Below are 16,579 nucleotides of genomic sequence, written 5' to 3'. Positions count from 1 at the left end.
TACATTTCAAAACACATAAACGAGTCTGCTGTTTTTCTAGGATTAGGAATAAAAGGTGGTGATAGCCCAGGCTGGAGAGACATTCCATTAACAGACTATTTTCCATAATTAATCAGAGAATTTAAGCAATTTAAGCAACCAATGTGTGCAGATATGTTACAAATGCAAGGACGGGAAGTTCTCTTTATTGTAGAGAAGTTTCTTGCTTGGATTGTGTTGCTCTGGGGCGCTACATATGGCCATACATTCTAGCTCTGATGACTATTCTCTTTCTTTGCCAATAGCAAGAACCTTAACTGAACTGGATGATTGTAAGGAAGTGTGAGGAATACTGGAATGGTGATATAAAAGACTCTGAGAGAAAAGCAATTGCTGAAATCATGCTGATATAAAACAGGCAGGAAAAGTAAGGAAGGGGAAAGAAGGAAATTGCCTCTTGAGATCTCTTGGTTGTATTGTTTTTTTCCATGGAATTACGCAGCTTGCAGCTATTAAGAGTCATGACAGTGCAAGATCATGAGGCAAACATTGGAGGAGAAAGTAAGAAGAAAGTTCTACAACGGGTCTTTTACCCTTTTTTTAATATTATCAATAAAATAGCTGACCATCCCCTCTCCCACTGGTTCACTTCTAAGTATTCACTTAAATTATTCAATTAAGTTTTCAATGAACCGTTAAAAATGGGAAGTCAAGGTTAGACTTTAATGTCATGTCCATAAAACTAAGTGCTAAAGTCTTGTCTGTTTGTCTTATTCCAATAAATGCTTTCTTTAAAAAATCTGTCATCAACCATGCTGTGATAGTTTGTTTCAAAACAGATCTCATAGTGAAATCAAAACATAAGTAAGAGTTTATACTAAAAGATAATACACAAAACCTCAGTAGCAGTCAAAACCTGATTATGTCATGTAATAAAAGGTAAAATATCACAGCCATTATGAAGAGAAATGTTTGAAATTTGAAAACAGAGACTCAAAATAAGCAATCCAAGAAGTCAAGATACAGTTTGTAGCAAATACAGCTATTCTCCTTTTTACTGAAATTAGTTGTTAAGCCAAAAGATGTTGTAAATTGCACCTTAGTTTAAAAAAAATAATCGGGCACCTCAGTAATCTAAGGGAACAGGCAAAACATTCTAAATTATCAACAAAGAAATATGTATTAGAAGGTACTGGTTGTATTTTTTATCTACTCTGTAGAAAAGCAGGAAGTTTTCTTTTTTATATACAAATTTATTTATTTAAGAAAAGTTCAGTATAGGCAAAAAGAAGTGTTTTGAGTTATTGGAAACTACAGGACATGCTTTAAGGAATTTTGTTATAATGATATTTAGAAATCATTAAGTTTCAGCTTGCACATGTATTAGCAAATGAAAATTGAGCCGTGGAGAGCTGCCATTCGAATTTCTTTGCTGGAATTCCTTGCACTTTTTGTACTATTTCCTTTTTAAAGATCTGGATTGTTGATGTATTTATTAAAATTCAGTGCATTTATTTAGATGTTTTCCATTGCAATTGAGATTTTTAGCGCTTGAAATTTAAACTAAACCAAATTTCACATTTGACTTTACTTAGATTATTCTTTTTAGGATGTTTTCAGCATTTGAGATATGGCTTTAATATATATGGTATATATTCAGCAAGTCTTGCATGAGTAGTTTACCAGGAGTAGAGATTCAAGTTTATCATTGCACAGATATTAATATTGTTAAGTCAGTGATCAGGATATAAGTCTTTGTTCCAGAAAGCGACACTGTTCAGGGCAGAATATTAGTATCTATTTAATTTTAAAATTCCAATAGGGTTTAAGTGTATGCATAAATGGGCTAGGGTTTCTGGCTAGGGCTTCTAGCTAGGGTGTAAACAATTAACTATTTTTTTTTTTTTTAATAATAAAAGCAGCAAAATTTGCTAAAGACAGCAGGTTTTTTGTAAGGTTTTTGCTTATAGATCCACCTGCTGTGAAACAATTGAAAAGACCATGTTAATATCTCTAATGAAGCCTTTTGCTTGTAACACAGGTATTGATTCCTACTTATTTTGTAATACACCGTTCTTCTAGTTTTTTGGTTGTCCTCCTGAGGTGATGCCACTCTTAGGTCAGTGCCAGTGTTGCTTTGTCATTTGGGTTCCTCCTTTACGGCCTGTAGGTTATACAGGATGTTTGTTTATTTTTGTAGATGCCGAGTCTGGAGCAAGCTGACATCTACTCCCTTTTCATAGGAATGCAGGTTTCGCTGCTGTCAGTTGTTTTGCTGCTTCATGACCCAAGTCAGGGCAAATGCATTCTCTGGGGATTAATTTTACTTCGCCACAGAGAGACCTCATCAAGTCCTGTTTGTTGCTTCAGACGCCAAATAAATTCGAGCTTTAGAGTTTCCACAGGCCTTCAACCTTTGGGAGAATCTGACCCCATCAGAGCATAGTCTTTTGTGATATTCACTTCCACTTATTTTTCATTCATATTTCCTATTATGTGATAGTTGTGTTACGTTCAATCAATGCCCTTGCTAAGAATATTATTGCTTTCATATTTAACTGTGGAGTAACATTTGTCAACATACATTCTAGTTTAGTTGAAATGCCCCCTTCCATAGTTCAGAGCCTCACTCCTACTTTTAGGCACCTTCCCTGCTTCTTGTAAACTCAGCAGCACTGTGGTAGCCATAATTCTTGATTTTACTGTTCTGACTCCTTAAATGAGTTCCTTTGTGTTACTTAGAGCCAACTTGTGAATCAATTTTCTTCTTGCATATTCATATGAGAAGTAGCTGTTCCAAGAGAATAGAAGTGTTCAAACAAGCCACCTCCTCATGCAAGACAGCACCAGTAGGCTAATTTCTTACAGGCAGCGCACTAAGCCTGGATGATAACCAAGTCATGACCTTATGTATTATTTCTGAGAAGGTACTTCTTTCATGAGACCCCCTGTCTGTACCTCCTGTGCATATGTATGTGCCTGAATGTGAGCAGAATGCTATGCTGTCCCCGCTTGGGTGCCGAGCTCACTTCTCTGCCCTAGGGCAAGGAGAAAAAAGCCTGAAGACTTGCATCCCAGCATGGGTCTATGGGGCACAGAGCTGTTTGAAACCCTCCTTTGGGACCGTTTGGCTATGCCTTCCACTTTACGCATGGCTATGCCCATTGATTGTTTCAGCTAAGTCCAGATAGAAAATAGGTCAGCCATGCAGTGGCTCAGGAAGAGAGCTTTAATTGTGTGGGTTGTAATCTAGAAAGCAGGGTGTGGGCATCATCATGGAGGAGGCTGGAACCAGTTCCAAAGATTTTATCAAGTGTCATGGAATCTAGCCCTTAGACAGCTATTCGTATGACAGAGTTGCAGGGAATATCCCATGCAAGTCATCCAATTGTTTCAGTGTGAGTAAAAATTTCTTACTATAAGGCAATGTGCTAAAATCCTTTTGATTATTTCTCCTTTCAGAACAAAAATGTATCATTCTTCTGGGGAAAATATATTTTGTGGGAATCCTCCTGGTGTAAGTCTAGAATGTCATCGATTCCAAAGGGTACGGTAAAACTTACGGTTTCCGTGATGCCACATAACAGCAGTTGCTGCTAAACTTGACACTTTTAATGAATAATAGCACAGTTATTTTTGAGGCTTCTGTATGGTATATCAGACAGGAATGTGATGACTGCCTTTCTAATGCTCACCAAAGTAAATGTGTGTTTAATTTCATTTTAACCTTGCATTTCACTTGGCGCTTGATACAGATGGAGACTGACAAAAGTTGTTCAGGGAAAGCTGATTTCCCTCCTCGGCAAATACAGAAACTCTTCACACATGAAAGAGCATTAGTAAAAGGCTGACTGCAATGGAGGAACACCTCAGCAAGATTTACATTTTGTTGCTTGGAAAAATTGAGGTTTTGCATAGGTCATAATTATTTCTATGATTTGAAAACACAAGACAATATACCCAGCTGCTGTTAATACGGAGAGGTGTCTGCTTATCTTAGTATCTGTGAGGCTCCCTAGTCCTGACTGCAGGCACCCTGGAGCCTAAAATACTCATCGCAGTTCCTGTTTTAAATAGCACTGCTAAAAATGGCAAAATTTCCATGTCTTTGGAGAAAGCATGCATCAATCTAACTTTAAATTTCCTTTTTTTTTTCTTTTTGCCAAAATTGTCGTCATAGTTGTCTGTTTTCACTGGCAAACTGAGAGTGCAGAACCCCCTGCCTCATGTTGAGAAAAATATTTGGTGGATTGATATACTTCAAATTTTGGTGAAAATATAGCCAGTAGTCCATCGAAAGCACAAAGCATGTTTAGAGGTAGGATTTTAGAATTTCCACATGGGAAGAACGATAAGAAGGGAAGGATAGTCTTGTGGCTTAAGAAATTTAGCAAAGCTTCCACATGGTCAATGTGGAACTGTTTATTGTTTTTTTTTTCTGAAAAGCTTAAGGAAATCATGATTGGAATAATTACAATTAATTTTAGTTTGAATTAAATGCTTATTTTGATGCAGTTAAAGCTATAGGTTCCCAAACAGGTTGCATGACGTTAATACAAGCAGCCAAGAGGAAATGCCTTTCCTATAAGCAATTGTAGAGCCTTCAGAAATGAGAGAATGAAGTTAAATCCAGTGTGTGTTAGGCACGAAGCTATAGGGTGAGGACACCTTCCTTGTCCTGCTTTTACTTACAGCACCTACATGCTTTTATGAATCCTACCTGCAAAATCTATTTGAATTTCACTTGTAGAAATATGCATGTATTTTGATCCCATAATTATTTTTAAAATCTGGCTGCAAATTTTTATAAGGTTTGACCTTTTTTTTTTTTTAAAAATCACTTAGATCTACTAAACTCCTGTCAAAAAACTCTTGTGCACCTCTGAGATCTGAATTCACTTCTTAGCTCAGCTGCAGTCTTTCTTTTGTGATCTCCAGCGTGCCTTATTTCCCCACTTCTAAAAAAAGCATCATAATGCTTCCTTTCATATCCCATTTTTCTGTCTTAGCTGTTCATAGGGCAAAACCTTTAGGTGAAACATCATATTTTACTGTATATTTGTGTGTGGCTCTGATCTTAACTTAGGCCTTCTGGGAGGTTAAAATAAACAAATAATACACCTAGCAATAGATTTTGAGAAAAAGCAGAATGCACGATAACACTGGCACAATTTCTCTGCTGAACAGCCTGCCCAAGGATGAACTCAATAGACAGAAGGTTAAATACCAGTATTTAAGTTTAAGCAAAGGCTCCATAAGAATTTTCACATGTTGACCAAAGAACAGTCTCACTGACTGAATAGTGACCTTCACAAATGCTAAAAGGTAATGAAATAATTCCCTTCCCAGATGAAAACATTTGGTTGTGTGGTAGCAATGAAATAGCATAGAGGAGACCAGTCTTTCAGTCACAAATTAGGCACGGGTTGCAAAACATTTTGATAGTCTCATGAGGCAGAGACTACATTTGTAGTATGACACTGTAAATCTACAGCTGATCTGAATATCGGTATCAACTTAGATCAGCTTTGCCCTTACGCTGCATGTCACATGCTCCAGATCTGTGAGAGATGTAGCATGATAGCCAAATATATGTGGAAAAAATCATTGGCCATAACAGCGGTAAATTCTACAACCAACAGAGTCATAGCTTAGTCAAAGTTTGAAGTGTGCAATTATACCATGCATGAGATGATAGTGGTGGGCATCATGATAGAATAATTATTCTCTTATAAGGTTAGAGACTGGCACTAGCAAATACCAGGAAAAATGTTTTAAACTGGTGATTAATATAAAGTGGTTTCATGATATCGTCCTTCCAGTTTCTCTTTGAAAATAATTTGCAGTTCTAAGCAGTACCAAGTTCTAAGCAAAAATAGGTTTAAACAACAGAGGGGAATTAAAAGTTAAAAGTATTTTTTCAATTAGGCTTTGAAGTGGTGAAGGGCAAGGAGTACTGATGGAATGCAGGATTATGATTTACATGTAGCAAAAGCTAAAAAAGAACATCCATCCCTGCCCACGTTGTAGGCAAATTTTTGTTAGCAATAAACTGGAATAAGGAAAAATTAAGATAAGAAACTGAAATGAGAGTAGTAGTGTCAGAAAAGCATCTAATGAGTTGATATATTTGAAAAAAATACACTTAGATTTTATTGCAGTTACTGTAATGTACTGTAGTGTAAATGGCTCATCTATCTAATGCTGGAATAAATATGCAAAAAAAAGGACGTTTATTCAAGTATTTATATAACATTTCCTCACTGTTTTCTTTCCCAGCTGTTACTCTACAACCATGGAAAATGCTCATAATCTTTGGTAAAATGTTAATAAATGTATCCAGATCTTCAATGCTAAACTTTGGCTTGGTACTCTGTCTTTCAGCAAAGAAGCTGCATTACTTAGGAATGCAATCCTGTTGTCAGTTTAATATATTATGGGCAGTGTGGGATTTGGATGCCTGTTATAAACAGAGTTGAATACTCAGAGCAAAGGTTTACAAGATGAATATGCTGCAAAGACACTTGTGATACTGTGATAATTTCATTTCTTCATTGTCACAGGATACTTGTAAAGTTAGTGCATTTGTCTCATTGGGACTTGCCAGGTACAAATATTGAAAACAAAAGTTTTGAATTTTCAACATCACTTAAACTGTAAGCAGAAATGTCAGAGGTTTCTGACCCCATGTAAAGGAAGACTATACACAGTCTCCGTTTTGTTTTTTTTACCTGCCGACAGTGCACATTCCTCAAGATTCATGGTGCTTCTGGATGCACCAGAATATCAAAAGGCTTAAAAAAATACTGTCTTCATCTTGGCAGGAAATTCTTCATGCCAGGATGAAGAAAGGTACTACCTTTCTTTATCCTTAAACTTAGGTGTCTGGTTATATCCTCTAGGAACTCATGCCTCTCATTCCCTCCCTTCACCCCAGCTGTAGACATGGTCTCTCAGCCTTTTCTTCATGGAATTTCATACATTTCTAGAAAAAGAGGGAGCTTGTTATGCAGCATCCTCTTTCTTTGCACATATATAAACACAGAGATAGAACTTATTATTTGTTATATGATCAAGAGCCCAGTTAACAATAAATTTAACTTTCCAGTCAAAGGACCATTTTTTTTCAGGGTAATATTTAAATGACATTCAAAACCATTGAGTACTCCTCTGGGTACGTATGCACTTGGTAGGGACAGAATTTGATTTTGGTTCATTTTTAGGTTTTCTCACACAGTTCACTGTCCAGTCTCTCTGCCCTTTCACCTCTGAAACAGCTGAGCTGTTTTCTGTGCTGGTTTGGAGCAAATATTCACAGTACCGGTATGCAACACAGCAAGTTGGAGATATCCTATTATCTGTACCCATTTTTGAAATGAACATGGTTTCTTAATATAATGAAAAAACCAAACAGGTGTGCAGTGGTGGATACCCATTTTACAGATTCAGAAAACAGCACATACAGAGTGGTTGTTCACATTTTGGTGGAAAATAGTACTTGAAGGGCCCTTGCTGTGGGACAACTCCTACACGATAAGTGGGTGTTATGATACCTGGGGAGATATCTGTCATTGCACAGGCTGAAGTGTTGAGACAAAGATGTTATCAATTATATTTCATATTAGTTTTGGTTCTCAATTAAGTAAATCTGAGATGACCCCATTACGTCAGTGAAGGCAATGCAGCTGAGATCCTGCAGTCATTGCCTGCCACTTCAGGGTTCAGATTTCAGCCTTCAAGGATGACTGGCACTTAATGTCCATTGGTCAGCTGTCATTTCCACATGCCTATATCTACTGCTACTTCTCTTTAGCTGATGCTCTCAATTGGAGCCCTAGACTCTGGAGAACTCTCCAGCTATGTTCTGTGCTTGCTTTGCCTCAGGACTGAAACCCAAAGACTCCCAGCACTGAAGCAGAAATTACCACTCTTTGAACTAAGAACTGAGTGCCCTTAAGGTTCCTTACCTTCTGTGGTGCTGCAGTGAGAGGAAGGTCTGGCTTGGTGTTACTGGTGATTGCTGACAGTAGCGCAGCTTCAGGCTGCCTCGCTGGAATGAAGGTCAGGGCCTTCAAGGAAGCCAGGTAAGTCCCAGTGCTTCCATCCTGGGATCTCAGATGCATGTGCAGCACCAACTGGTATTTCAGAAGTCCTGATGGAGAGAGAAAAGAGGTTCCTTATAGACATATTATAAAAGAGAAGTGAAATATCTTTAAAAAATCAAATGTAAAACTATGAAATATTAAATCAGTAACAATGTGCATCTGGCCTTTAGCTTACAAATCAATGCCATTTAAAACAAAATACTAGAAAATAAGATATGAAATGTCCAAGTCTATAAAGTTTTCAATTCTTTATTAACACAGGGTGACCTCATTACGCAATGCAGCAAAACAAGGTATGTCACTCCTTGCCTCCCATTTGGATGCTAGTGAGGCAAAACACTGAAGCTAGAAATTGGATCTTGGCAGCCAAATCAGGATGATAAAGGTGTATCCTTCTTTAATTTTGCAACAGAGAGTAATATATAACCAACAGAGTTGGTTGAAACACAAGCTGTAACTACCACAAAAAAAAAGTTCCCCTAAAATCTCAAATATTGCTGAAAAGCTCTTTGACATTATAATTTCAACATTTTTCTATAGACTATGTTGTCAGATTACAGAAAAATTATTTGCATAAATTACCCACCATACTTCAGTGGATTTGTAGTAGAGAGAAAGCAATATATCAGTAAGAGAACTGTCTGTGCCTTTGCAAATGGTTTGTTCTATTGCCTATGTTTTCCTTCTTTCTGACCGATTTTTTAATCTTCATGTCCTTCTTCAGGTTTCCTTCCCTACTTACTTCTGTTTTTCCCTTCTTCCTCCTTTATTCTGTCTGTATTTCCCTTCTTTCCTTTTTATCTCTCACATAATAAAGAAGAACAGATATTGCAAAATAATGCTACCATAAATGAGAAAAACTATGCTATCTGAGAAATGGAGCAAAGATTTGATCTTTCAGACTTTGGTAAGAATACTGTGATGTTAACATCGTTGCAGTCAAAGCAATTCTTCAGGTTGTGAGATGAAGAACCATGGACAGTTGTAGGTACTCTACCTAGAATAACTCCAGGAGGATTACCCCGTGGTTCATACAATGCACAAAGTTCAGGTTCTGTAGCACAGAAGCATATTACTTTGGATGACAAACATATTTGTTGGTAAGAGTTTTTCACATGATTCTAATCTTTCAGAAAATCCAAGACCTCTGGTGAAATCATCTCCCCTGTTTTACGGAAAAATTATCAGCACTTTCCCAATGAGAGAAAGACCGAAGGGCCTGGCCCAGAAAGTCAGAAAAGTCTGTGGGAAAAGTAGCAGGAGAGTCCTTAAGGATAAAATACATTTAATTTATCTCCATACTTAAAGCTTGAATTTGTACCTCAAATTAGAGGCTGGTGATTGGTACATCCAATCAGAGATTCTTCACCGTGTTCTTTGTTAACCGTTTTTTGGATTTCCATTTCTCCAAATCTCTTAATCTCTTTAATCTCTGTTAATCTGAAATGCCTGGCTCGGAATTCAGTCAATTTTAACGGAATTTCCAAGCATTTCAAGCAAGCATATGTTTCTGTGCCAGTCTGTGCCTGGAACTCTGGCACCGAAATATTCAGAACAGAAGTAGGCAATAGAGTTTCAAAACAGCTGAATGACATTATTTTTATTTTTGTGCGATTTAATATTCAAGTTTGATATTGCTACAAGAAGCTGCAATTCAACAGCTAATGCACTTGAATTGGTATAATGCATGGTTTGGAACATGCTAAATCTTTCTAAATGCATCTGTTGTAACTGAGGGAGCAGCACTGACTGAGGCTTTTACTATTTGATGGTATTTTTTAACTATAAGGATGGATTTTTTCTCTGTCATTTAGCACTACTGAAGGTTTGGAAAAGTAGCATATGTCATATTTTCCTTTGCCTCATGAGCAATGCCTCAATGATGCTCTGATTTTCACTGAAAATATTATAAAAACAAGGAGCTACATTTTAATAATGACTTGAGAAGTGTCTTTGTAAAGTATCTCACATTTTTTGATCTGAATAACCTAGATTTCTGCCATAGTCCATCCCACATATTCCTTTTGTTTTTAAATAGAAGTGTCAAAGATGAATAACCACCCATACATATTTTCAGTTTATTTTTCCGCAGGGCCACAATTTCACCTCAGTCTTTACATCAAACTGCCACTGAGGCCAAGGGGAAGTTCCACATACAGAATATGTGGTGAATACGGCAGTTATCTCTGAGGTAGTTTTGCATCCTGCGGTCTCCCTGCTGCTGTCATTTGGATGTGCTGACTTTTCCTGTGCAAAAGTCATCTGAGAAATACTCTGTGCCAGTTGATTTTTTTCACATGCTTAAAAGAAAAGTAGAATAAATGGAACGGAAGGATTGAATAGATCAGTAGCTGTGGTAACTCCAGCAATTGCACTAGAGATAATAATAAGCGTCATGGATTGAACATTCTACAGGAAGCCAAAATCTGCCTCATGATTTATTTAATCTTTACTTTTGCTACAGAGGTGGTATACACTAACAGCTGGCTAGTATTAGTCATTAAGTGCATATTTACTGTGATTAATTAACAACATTAATTTCTCTTAATACCACATGTGCAAGTTCGGTATTTCACAAAACATCTCACTTTTACTTTGCTTCATCATTTTACTGAAAAAGAGAAGCCTGTGTTTTTAAAGACAATATAAATTCACATATTTACCATATTTACCTAGCTTTCTCTGCTTTAAATGGATATCTGCTCTATTTTCCAGAAGATTATTAGAAAGCAACTAAGCAATATACCCAACAGGGAAATTGGCATTGTAATGTATTCCTAGAGCATTCAGTCTCACAAGATGCGCTGATAGCCTTTGGAACTGTGCTTTACAAAGGTAAGATTCACTGCTTTTGTGTACTCAAATCTTTTTTAAAATAGCTGATTTTGAAAGGGATGGGCTGTGAATAGGCCAATCAGCGAAATAAAAAACCGAAGGTAGTAATTTACAGTGCACATGGCCAAATCAGCAGCTTAATTTATTTTAAACATGTTTTATAGCATAAACCATCTGGAAGCATTTAATGAAAAAGGAAGGTGGCTGCTGGTCCTGCCCTGCAGATACCAAGAGAACAATTGGGAAAGTAGCTGATTTCTCCTTCTTTTCAGAGCTGCTTTCTCTGCCATGGGCTCTAGGTAAAGCAGAGTCAGTAGCTCCATCTTAGACCACCTGTTCTGGTTGAATACACCTCTTCAATCAATATATTTTTTCCCCACCAGAAAAAATTACAAGGACATGACCTCGCTACTGCAGGATAAACCATTTTCACTAATTAGAAGTTCCTGTTATTAGCTTCCCATGCATAGTATTTAACTTTTCCAGAATTTCAAATGACCTCAGTCCTGTGTTTACCATCACATCTGCACACCTACCTGCAAAGCCTCAAAATTAAAATAGCCAAGGCTATATTTTGCTTCAAAATAAGAAAACATGCAAATCAGTATTTCTGTCACAGAACTGTTAGGTTTAATCCTATTCCTACTATATCCAGAAACCTGCTATTGACTTCAATGGGAGTTGGCATGAGTCCTTAACTATGAATAAATATGAAAGGTAGTTGTCAGTGATTTTCAGTGTGAAAATGACTTTGTAGACATTGTAAACAGAAATGGCAGCTGGCAAATATTCAGTCAGAAAACTCTGCAATTGAAATCTACTAATGAAGCATGTTTTCTGCAGACCTAGTTTTCAAACTATTCTCTGAGATCTATGGAGTTCAGAGAAACTTTTAGTACTCCATTATTTATGAAACTTGCTGTTCATTACAATTTAAAGCTGTGAACACAAAGGGAATATTTAAGCACATGCATTGTCATAAGACACTACAATCAATGCTTTATGTCACTCTACAATGCTCCAGTATGTTTGGGAAAACAATACAATAATGGTATCTATGCAAACCTGTGTGGTAGTTGCATAAACAGTTACACACATTCAGCTTCGATTAAATGAATACACACATGTACAAGTCTCAGCAAGATATGCGTCTTTGAAGAAATAGGGGAATCATTTTAACATCTCTGAAGGTGCTTCACAGTTAATCCAGACCATGGTTCTCTAAATTAAAGGTTACTTCATGCATGAGAAGTTTGGAAATTTTAAATAGTTTATTGTTTCATTTACTATAGGAGACACAGCAATCCTGACTAAGTCATGAATACTAGCTAAAGACCTAGCAAAAAACATTCTGAGAGAAAAAGTTACTAGATCTCGCTCTTATTAGAGAATAATTAAAATTATTTTTTACTTTCCTCGCTCTGAAAAAAATGTTTTTGATCTATGAACTAAATAGAAAACAGATTTTTGAAGACAGATATTCGAAGTTAGTCATCTTAAATGAGTAAAGTTATATGCATTGGTAAGTTTGAGAGATTAAACCGTAAGTAAGTATTTGGAGAGAATCAGTAAGCACAAAAATTGACAATTACTTTATATTCTAGATCCACAGCACTTCTTCTTTTGTGGATTCTAATTTATATTCCATTGGCTTCTAGCAAGACTTCAATTTTTATGTTTAACTCCTGCTGTTACGAACACCTCATATCTTTAGGACAAATTTTAATTCTTGAAAAGGAGTTCTGAAGACACAGATTTCCTTCTTAGCTCTTCTCTTATGATTTTCATGAAAGTATTGTAATTTCATGGACTGCAAATGCAGATTAAATGTTGTATTTAAAATATATTTCTTTAAAGTGCGAGAATAGTTTCCAGACACTTTGGATTGGTTTTGGTTTTGCTTGTCCTCACTGCAGCCACTCCTGTGTTTCAATTTCTTCCTCATCTGGGTACCCTGATCACTTGAGGTATCATCACATCTGTCAGTTCAATATCAGGATTTCTCAAAAAAAAAAAAAATATCAATTTAAAAAACGAGTTGTGGTTACATACAGCAGGTTGTTTCTAGCATTTGTGAGGTATCTTTAGCTCTGCCTCAGAAAAAATGCCCACAAGCAGTCAACCTCAGGAGTAAGGAGGCTGGGGGTTCAACTGGAAGTATCTCCATCCGAAGTTGCTTCGCTCGTGGTACAAGCCATGCTTTGGACCAGGGCTGAGGGTGCAAGGCTGAGCCACATCCGAGGGCTGCTGTTCCCGCCTGAGCACGTGAGGGGGCAAGCAGGGAATGAGGTGCTGTGAGGCTGCCTGCTGGGCTGGCTGTGAGTGGTTTCACAGATAGGCTTTGACTCACAGGAAGAGAGTATTTTTCCCACGCTATCTTCTCAGCGTGCCTCACTGTTATTTGGTCCGAGCATAGGAAAAATATTTACCCTATGAAAGTACATGTGATACTTAAAATGACAAATATATATTTTATAAGCAACCTTTTGGAATCGGCCCTTCCTTTAGCTACGTGCCAAAATATGGGTGCAGTAATTAGGGTTCCCCCTCTGCCTGTAATTGAAACCAGAGATGTGGCTGCAACAAAACTTTCACATCTGAAGTCTGGGCTTCTCCCAGGGCTATATTTGGATCCAGGGATTTGCTTCAGACCATTAGAGGGAAATGAGTCAGTCACAAAACCAGTATCAGAAATTCAGCGATACTTTAAAACTAGCAGTTTTCCCTGTCTTCAAGAACACTGGTTTCTATGTCAAGCTGTTATTACACAAATGCTAATAAAAAAGCATTTTTTTAAAAGCAGCAGAAATATCTGTCTCATTATGACCTTAAAATGAGACATATTAGCAGTTTTGAAGTTTACCTATGTATTCTGGAAGCTTGTTTAATGCTGACTACAATAGGGACAAGACGGAAAAGGAGATAACTTATTTTCTTCTCAGAAAACAAAGGTAGCTATTTTCTTCATCTCCTGGTTTGGTAGCTTTCTAGCAACACAGAGGCATTCAACGTGGAACACAGAGGAAACACTTGATTGTGGTTCTCTATTTCTTAAAACACTTCATAAAGAAAAAAAGGTAGAAAGGTGAGGAAATTACACACTATGTGGGGAGAAAGTAATTCTTGGGAGTGTCTAGCAACACAGAGGCATTCAACGTGGAACACAGAGGAAACACTTGATTGTGGTTCTCTGTTTCTTAAAGCACTTCATAAAGAAAGAAGGTAGAAAGGTGAGGAAATTACACATTATGTGGGGAGAAAGTCTTTCTTGGGACAATCGGCCCTTCCTTTAGCTACGTGCCAAAATATGGGTGCAGTAATTAGGGTTCCCCCTCTGCCTGTAATTGAAACCAGAGATGTGGCTGCAACAAAACTTTCACATCTGAAGTCTGGGCTTCTCCCAGGGCTATATTTGGATCCAGGGATTTGCTTCAGACCATTAGAGGGAAATGAGTCAGTCACAAAACCAGTATCAGAAATTCAGCGATACTTTAAAACTAGCAGTTTTCCCTGTCTTCAAGAACACTGGTTTCTATGTCAAACTGTTATTACACAAATGCTAATAAAAAAACATTTTTTTAAAAGCAGCAGAAATGTCTGTCTCATGATGACCTTAAAATGAGACATATTAGCAGTTTTGAAGTTTACCTATGTATTCTGGAAGCTTGTTTAATGCTGACTACAATAGGGACAAGATGGAAAAGGAGATAACTTATTTTCTTCTCAGAAAACAAAGGTAGCTATTTTCTTCATCTCCTGGTTTGGTAGCTTTCTAGCAACACAGAGGCATTCAACGTGGAACACAGAGGAAACACTTGATTGTGGTTCTCTATTTCTTAAAACACTTCATAAAGAAAAAAAGGTAGAAAGGTGAGGAAATTACACACTATGTGGGGAGAAAGTAATTCTTGGGAGCAAGGTCTAGATTTTTAGCTTGCCCTAAGCAGTCATATAGGACTGTCACTGGGATGAGTTGCAACACTGAATTTGGATTTACTAAAGTTAATAATTAATTGCTCTGACCTGTATTATGTTATCATAGCTGCTTTACCACCTTGTACTTAGTTTGGTAATCATTGTAATTCCACTAGACAGTTAAGTAAATGCTGTGGTGTGTTTTGGTATTTCCTTCCCACCAAAAGTATGCTGTGACTTACAGAAAAGTATTGAGTCTACTTCTTCTAGAAAGAGCCCCAAACAAAGCTACGTCTGGCAGTAAGGAACCTGGAACAGAGCTTGCACAGCACACAATGGCAATTAGTGCTTTGGAGAGAAAATGGTAAGACTAATCTAAAGGGCTCTGTGGTACAGACAAGTCAGAACTAGGGATGACTTGTCAGAAAGAAGGGTGGAAGTTTGGGGGAACAAGCAGAAAAGTTAATGCCTGAAAAAACATGTTCTTTTTGAGATTGCTGAATCTAGTAATTTCTTGGGTACCAGTAAATTATTGTGAAGTCCACTGTCCAATATCATGTCTCATTCTGATCTACAGAGAGGATGTTATTGCCTCAAGTAGCACAAATCTATGCCATGAAAGAGACTAGAATCTTGCTGGAAAAAAAGGTACTAGTTTGTAGTGTAAGTAAAGCCCGTATCTACACAAGGGTGGTAATGATTTAGCACTGAATGGTCACACCTATATTTGGGATTTCCTAAAGCTCAACTCCTTGTCTTCGCAATTTTCTTTTTATAGAGTTATACTCTTTATGCAGCTTGGTGTTGTGTTATGTTTGTGTTACTGCTGCAGATTTAGAATTCCTAACCCTACCGTGCACTTTACTTAGTATGCAAGTTACATATGTTTTAAAAATTGTTCTTGTGCAATGACACAGTTATCCCCAGGTAGGTTAGAAAATGTATTTACTGTGTTAACAACAGGACTAAATTACTGGAAAGGGGTAAATGAGGCATCCTCAAATTTCAGTTGATGGGTTAGTCTCTGACTGGGGAGGTGCAGGAAAACATCTTACTCCTATTCACAAGGTTGCATCTTTTCCAAGCTGTCCTCTACCTAAGTCAACAATTGGGAGTTTTCTAGTAGGTGTGACTCACTACCACTTAGAAATTTGTAAAAAGATTTGCCTGTCTCCTCCAGTTATTTACATCTTGTGCTCTCCAAATCAGCAATATTCAAACAAATTAATTCTTTGAAGGTGTGTGCACTCCGAACAGGTTTAAGTTAACAATGAAGCAGCCAAAGAAAGCCTTTGTATAGGATTTAATAAGGCTTATAAATACTCTGACTTCTTAAAATATTAGCTTATATATTGATGTGGACTTGAGCAATTTTCTCTGAGTATTTTAGAAGCCTCCTTAAAATCCTTGGAAACGGACAAATCACCAGGGCTTTGCTTCTGTTGCTACACACAGCACTTGAAGTAGAAAAAGTAAAGTGCAGATACTGCACTTCATATTAATAAGACAAAATGACAGGATTTAATTATTTTCCCTGCATTTGTCTGCTGACAGGCACAACAGCTGAATCCACAATGAGCTGGTACTGATAGGGTGATGGGTACTAACCTGTCTTGCTGGAAGCTGATTGTGTTTTGCCTGGGTGTAAAAGTAACAGTTCCTGCCTTGCTCTGTGCAGAGGCTGACTCGCTGGCAAGGGGCAAAAGGCAGTGATTTCTGAATCCCACAGCAATTTGAGCTGAGTG

At 37.3% G+C, this 16,579-nt stretch overlaps 1 protein-coding gene across 3 annotated transcripts in view; it reads left to right on the top strand.

The window, feature by feature from the left end:
• Positions 1–7,948: 7,948 nt before the first annotated feature.
• Positions 7,949–16,579, top strand: part of GUCY1A3 (guanylate cyclase 1, soluble, alpha 3) — a 28,090-nt gene continuing 19,459 nt past the window's right edge. Inside the window, exons 1-2 of one of the 3 annotated variants that reach the window (XM_014944386.1) lie at positions 7,949–10,919; positions 15,412–15,482. The gene's annotated coding sequence lies outside the window, so the exon portion shown is untranslated. Of the gene's footprint in view, positions 10,920–15,266; positions 15,483–16,579 lie in introns of those variants that run through there. The other 2 variants (XM_014944377.1, XM_014944396.1) reach the window with 2 other exon arrangements.

The sequence above is a fragment of the Calidris pugnax genome, unplaced genomic scaffold, assembly GCF_001431845.1.
Source record: "Calidris pugnax isolate Ruff unplaced genomic scaffold, ASM143184v1 scaffold15, whole genome shotgun sequence".
In the NCBI taxonomy this organism is placed as follows: Eukaryota; Metazoa; Chordata; class Aves; order Charadriiformes; family Scolopacidae; genus Calidris; species Calidris pugnax.
The sequence above is the reverse complement of the archived record's forward strand: the minus strand, read 5'-3'. Positions and strand labels throughout refer to the sequence as shown.